The following is a 5,721-nucleotide window of genomic DNA, read 5'->3' as shown; positions in this document are numbered from 1 at the left end:
TGACATCACACTGACTCTCAAGACATTGTAATACCAGGTTGATGCATGGAGTGGATGGAATAAGACCCTAATCCATCTCCCAGTTCCAAAAAATCCATTTAATAAATAGGCCTTAAATAGAAGAAATATCAGATATTGGACTGATAAGAACTGATTAACAATAACAGAGAATGTTTCACGGATGTTAGCCAAAAGGCTGAGAAGTAGGACAGGATCTACTGGCAGATCTCTAGTTGCTTTGTAGTAGATTAGCAAATGGGTTCTGACTCCCAACTGTCTAACAGCAACAACTTAAAAAAAAAAAAACTTTCCCCCTCTACACATTAAGGCCTACTAGACCCCTATTCCCTTCAGAGTTGTAATTCTCAGAGTGCTTTCGATCCCCCTTCCCAGGGAACTCTGAAAATTGCAGCTCTGTGAGGGGAATGGGGGTGTGTGTCCTCACAACTTTACACCCTTAACAAGTGACAGTTCCCAGGATTCTTTGGGGGAAGCCCTGACTGCTTAAAGTGGTATGATACCGCTTTAAATACATAGTGCACATGGGGCCTTAGAGCAAATGTCCAAAAAGATAGTATATAACACTGGTAAACCAGACACAAAAATGCATACTAATAATGTAGTGTGCTGAGAGGGTGTAATCAAAGAGTCATAATATATGCACTTGGTGGGCTTGTGAACCACTGGCAAATTTTTGGAAAACAGTGTTTCACAAAATTGGTGTAATAACCTAACCTAACAAACATGACAGTTTTCAGCAATCTTTGCTTGATTAACAGTATAGGCTGAACAGAATGAGACAGCTAAATCCAAAGACTTAATAAGCGCTATGATACTGATGGTTTGACAGGTCTTAGTGAAAATGGGCTGACAGCTTAACTCTGACTCACGGATGTCAGGAATTATGGTAAGTAGCAATTGTTGAGAAATTGGCGCACAGGATCCGCTCAGCAAAGGAAGTGATGGATAATTTACATTTCTACGCTATGTGACATAACTTCATAACCGACGCAAACTAAAAGGACTATCGACAACTTTCAGAGGCAGCGTGGCTCTGAATGCCAGTTGCTGGGAATTGCAGGTGGGGAAAGTGTTGTTGTACTCGTGCCCTGTTGGATAGCTTCCCGTAGGCTTTCCAGTTCCCCCTGAGACAATGTGGTGCTGGATTAGATGGGCCTTTTGCCCGATCCAACAGGGCTGTTCTTATGTTCTTTCTAAACATTTTCTTCAGCTGTGGAAGAAAAACTAAATTATGGATAGTCTTGCTCACCAATCTTGAAGAGTAGCTGCCTATCTGTATTACAGGCGTGAAATTGGGAAAGGCCATAGGCCAGTAGTAGAGCATCTGCTTGCATGCAGAAGGTCCCAGGTTCAATCCGTGGCATCTCCAGGCTTTCAGGCTGTGAGAGACTCCTGTCTGAAACCTTGGAGAGCTGCTGCCAGCCAGGGTCGACAATACTGAGCTAGATGGAGCAATGGTCTGGCTCACAGGCAGCTTCCTATGTACAGAGGTGCTACCAAGAAAGCTCAGGTTGGGGAAGAAAAGGAAATATTAATACGGAACTTGAGACAATTGCTAGGCATTGTTGTGTAAGCGAGTCTAGGCAATGACTTATACTTCTCGGTTCTGTGGTTGTGATTGTTTTAAATGCTCATTTTTATGTAGTGATCATTACTTAATAATAAAAATTATTTTTTCAAAGGGGAAGAGAAGAGGGTTTCTAGGCACATTTAATGATCATGGTTCCCAACTGATGGGAAGCTTCCTAAGTGCCTTCAACAAAATGCACTTAGGCTGCAATCCAATACATACCTACTCAGAAGTAAGCTCCATTGGGTTCAATGGGACTTACTCCCAGGTAAGCATGTACTGGATTGCAGCCTTAGATCCCTTCAAACTTTAGGTTGCATCCAATGCTTCTGCTACTGAGAGTAAACCCATTGGAAACAATAGACTTAAGTTGCTGATGTCCATTTATTTCAGTGGGTCTCTTCTGAGTAGGACCAGCATTGGATACAACCCTTTGTGCTAAATGTGCAAAAGTCTGAGGAAGAGCTCATGCATCCTGGGACATTGGGAGCAAGGCTGATGCACATGCCTCGCTCCCAACCACATTTTAAGCCCTCGTGCATGTAGGAGCTCACCTGAACAGGGCTACTGTTGCAAAGGTAGCTTAAAAGTTGTAATGTTATCTAAAACCAGGCTGCAGCAGTGGTACCCTAAGCCCTTAGCATCATGGAAATCTGAGGCCTCTTTCTATGGGATAAGAAGATTCAAGCTCAAAGAATTGCACAGATCAGCGCTGTCCCAGAGGGCCCTGTGGTACCTGGAAAGCTTATATTATCAAGGGTCCTTCAGTGACTTAATAAGTAAAGAGTCTCTCAGACAGTTTGCAGCCATCAGCATCCAGTACCCCGGACCCCCTGTATTTTTACTTTGAGGCTATAGCAGAGCAATTGTTATTTGTGGGGGGTTTTCTAGAGTAAAGAAAAAAAGATTTTAAAACTCTCTTGAGAACTGCATTTATTAAAACAGGGTTGTCGTCAGCTAAGGTCTATTCAGAGTAGATCCACTGAAATGAATGAACCTAAGTTAGCCAAGTCTATTAACTTCAGTGAGTCTACTCTGAGCAAGATTAGCATTGAATACTACCCTTAGGGTTGTAATAAACTGACTTCTACTGATGGTAGATCCATTGAAATCAATGACCTAAGTTAGCCATGTCTATTAATTTCAGTGGATCTACTAAATACTTTCCGTATTGGATACAATCTTTATATCCCACACTTCTGGTGTAAAAGCACAACTCAGAGCAATTTACAACATAAAACACTATAATTCCTTTAAATAATTCAAACAAACAGAAAAATGGAAATGGACTGCCTTCAAGTCGATTCCGACTTATGGCGACCCTATGAATAGGGTTTTCACGGTAAGCAGTATTCAGAGGTGGTTTACCATTGCCTTCCTCTGAGGCTGAGAGGTAGTGACTGGCCCAAGGTCACCAAGTGAGCTTCATGGCTGTGTGGGGATTCGAACCCTGGTCTCCCAGGTGATAGTCCAACACTCTAATCACTACGCCACACTGGCTCTCTGAGAGATAGAAAGAGTTAAAAATAATTAAAAACATTGTCTGTCTCAAAGCCCAGCAAAATAAAAAGGTTCTCTGTGACTGGCAGAAACAGTGTGGTAGGTGTCCGACCACACTTCATGGGGTACGGCATCCTATAATGGACCACTGAAAAGGCCCTCTCTCCTTTTCAACCTGGCTGTGGTTCTACTCTGAACATACAGTCTAGCGCTGCTCCCTCCCTTGCACTTTCCCAAATCCTACATCTTTTACTAATGAATGTTTTATTTGCAAATTTAACAGCAAAAGGAAAGCCTGCTCCACGAGCTAGAGGGAGCCCCAGCTGACGAAGCGTCAAGGCCCCAGCTGACAAAGCGTCAAGGCGAGTTAAGCAGCAGAGCGAGTTCGGCAGCAGGGCGAGGAGGCCAGGGCCCCCACTCTGCCCGTCTGTTCCCTGACCTCAACTAAACCGCAGTCTCCAACCCATTGACGTAATAAACCTTAAACAAAACTATGCAGGTAAGAAGCCAGCAGGGGTGTGGGGGCTTTCCAGTGTTTTGCACCGCCTGCAGCATGTACGACTATCTGCCTGTTGGACAGAAGTCGTGGGTGTGCTCTTGATGCAATGAGCTCCTGGCTCTCCGGGAACAACTTCATTTCCTTGAGGCCAAGGTGGCGGACCTGGAAAAGCTGAGAGAGGCAGAGAGGTGTGTGGAGGAGGCCTTCAGGGACGTTATAGCTGTGTCCCACTCCAACGATGATAGCTCTCCTGCTATCATGGAGAACGATGGTCTCGGGGAAGGAGAGCATCCAGCTGAGGAAGAGGGAAACGATCCCTTAGAAGGGACCCATTCCTTGGGGGATGAGCAGCTATCCTCTCGTGCCAAGGATATATCTCCAGGGGGTGGAGGGATCCTTGTAGTGGGTGATTCGATCATTAGGAACATAGACAGTGGGGTGTGTGATGGGCGTGTAGACCGCAAGGTGTTTTGCCTGCCTGGTGCGAAGGTTGCGGATATCGCCCGTCGTTTAGATAGTTTGGTAGACAGTGCTGGGAAGGAGTCAGTGGTTGTGGTGCACGTTGGCACCAACGACATGGGGAAATGCAGCCGTGAGGTCCTGGAAGCAAAATTTAGGTTGCTAGGTAGGATGCTGAAAGCCAGGACCTCCACGGTGGCTTTCTCTGAAATGCTACCGGTTCCACGCGCAGGACCAGCCAGACAGGCCCAGCTTTGCAGTCTCAATGCGTGGATGAGACGATGGTGTCGGGTGGAAGGGTTCGGATTTGTTAGGCACTGGGGAACATTTTGGGACAAGCCGGGCCTGTACAAAAGGGACGGGCTCCACTTGAACCAGAATGGAACCAGACTGCTGGCACTTAAAATTAAAAAGGTAGCAGAGCAGCTTTTAAACTGACTGAGGGGGGAAACCCGACAGGAGCTGAGAAAGGTCCGGTTCGGAATAAACCTCCCCCCTGGGATAAAAACCAAAGAAATGATGAAATTTTAAAAGGGGTAGGCCTAGAAGTAGGCATTGTGAGAGCAGGGGCACAGGATATAAATTCAGAAGAGCAAAATTACCACAGGCCTAACCACAAGTGCCAAAGGCACTTGAAGAGAGACACTGCTTACAAGTGCCTGTACGCTAATGCTAGGAGCCTCCGAACCAAGATGGGAGAACTGGAGTGCTTGGTCTTAGAGAAGAGCATTGATATAGTGAGCATAACCGAGACCTGGTGGAATGGAGAAAAACAGTGGGATACGGTTATCCCTGGATATAAACTATATCGGAAGGACAGGGAAGGACGTATTGGTGGCGGAGTCGCTCTATACGTGAAAGAAGGCATTGAATCCAGCAAGCTCGAAACCCCAAAAGAGGCAGACTCCTCCACAGAATCGTTGTGGGTGGTGATACCGTGCCCCAGGAGGGACTTAATACTGGGAACGATCTATCGTCCCCCTGATCAAAATGTTCAGGGAGACCTTGAGATGAGATATGAAATTGAGGAAGCATCCAAACTAGGAAATGTGGTAGTAATGGGTGACTTCAACTACCCGGACATAGACTGGCTGCATATGTGTTCCAGTCATGACAAAGAAGCAAAGTTTCTAGATATTCTAAATGACTATTCCCTAGATCAGTTGGTCATGGAACCGACCAGAGGGATGGCAACCCTGGACTTAATCCTCAGTGGGGACCGGGACCTGGTGCGAGATGTAAGTGTTGTTGAACCGATTGGGAGCAGTGACCACAGTGCTATTAAATTAAACATACATGTAACTGGCCAATTGCCAAGAAAATCCAACACGGTCACATTTGACTTCAAAAAAGGAAACTTCACAAAAATGAGGAGATTGGTAAAAAGAAAGCTGAAAAACAAAGTCCAGAGGGTGACATCACTCGAAAATGCTTGGAAGTTGTTTAAAAACACTATATTAGAAGCTCAACTGGAGTGCATACCGCAGATCAGAAAAGGTACCGCCAGGGCCAAGAAGATGCCAGCATGGTTAACGAGCAAAGTCAAGGAAGCTCTTGGAGGCAAAAAGTCTTCCTTCAGAAAATGGAAGTCTTGTCCGAATGAAGAAAATAAAAAAGAACACAAACTCTGGCAAAAGAAATGCAAGAAGGCAATAAGGGATGCTAAAAAAGA

The 5,721-nt window shown here is 45.3% G+C and overlaps 1 pseudogene; it reads right to left on the bottom strand.

The window, feature by feature from the left end:
* Positions 1 to 208, bottom strand: LOC133368864 (U2 spliceosomal RNA; annotated as a pseudogene).
* Between the last annotated feature and the right edge of the window lie 5,513 nt (positions 209 to 5,721).

This window comes from Rhineura floridana, chromosome 12 (genome assembly GCF_030035675.1).
Source record: "Rhineura floridana isolate rRhiFlo1 chromosome 12, rRhiFlo1.hap2, whole genome shotgun sequence".
In the NCBI taxonomy this organism is placed as follows: Eukaryota; Metazoa; Chordata; class Lepidosauria; order Squamata; family Rhineuridae; genus Rhineura; species Rhineura floridana.
The sequence above is the reverse complement of the archived record's forward strand: the minus strand, read 5'-3'. Positions and strand labels throughout refer to the sequence as shown.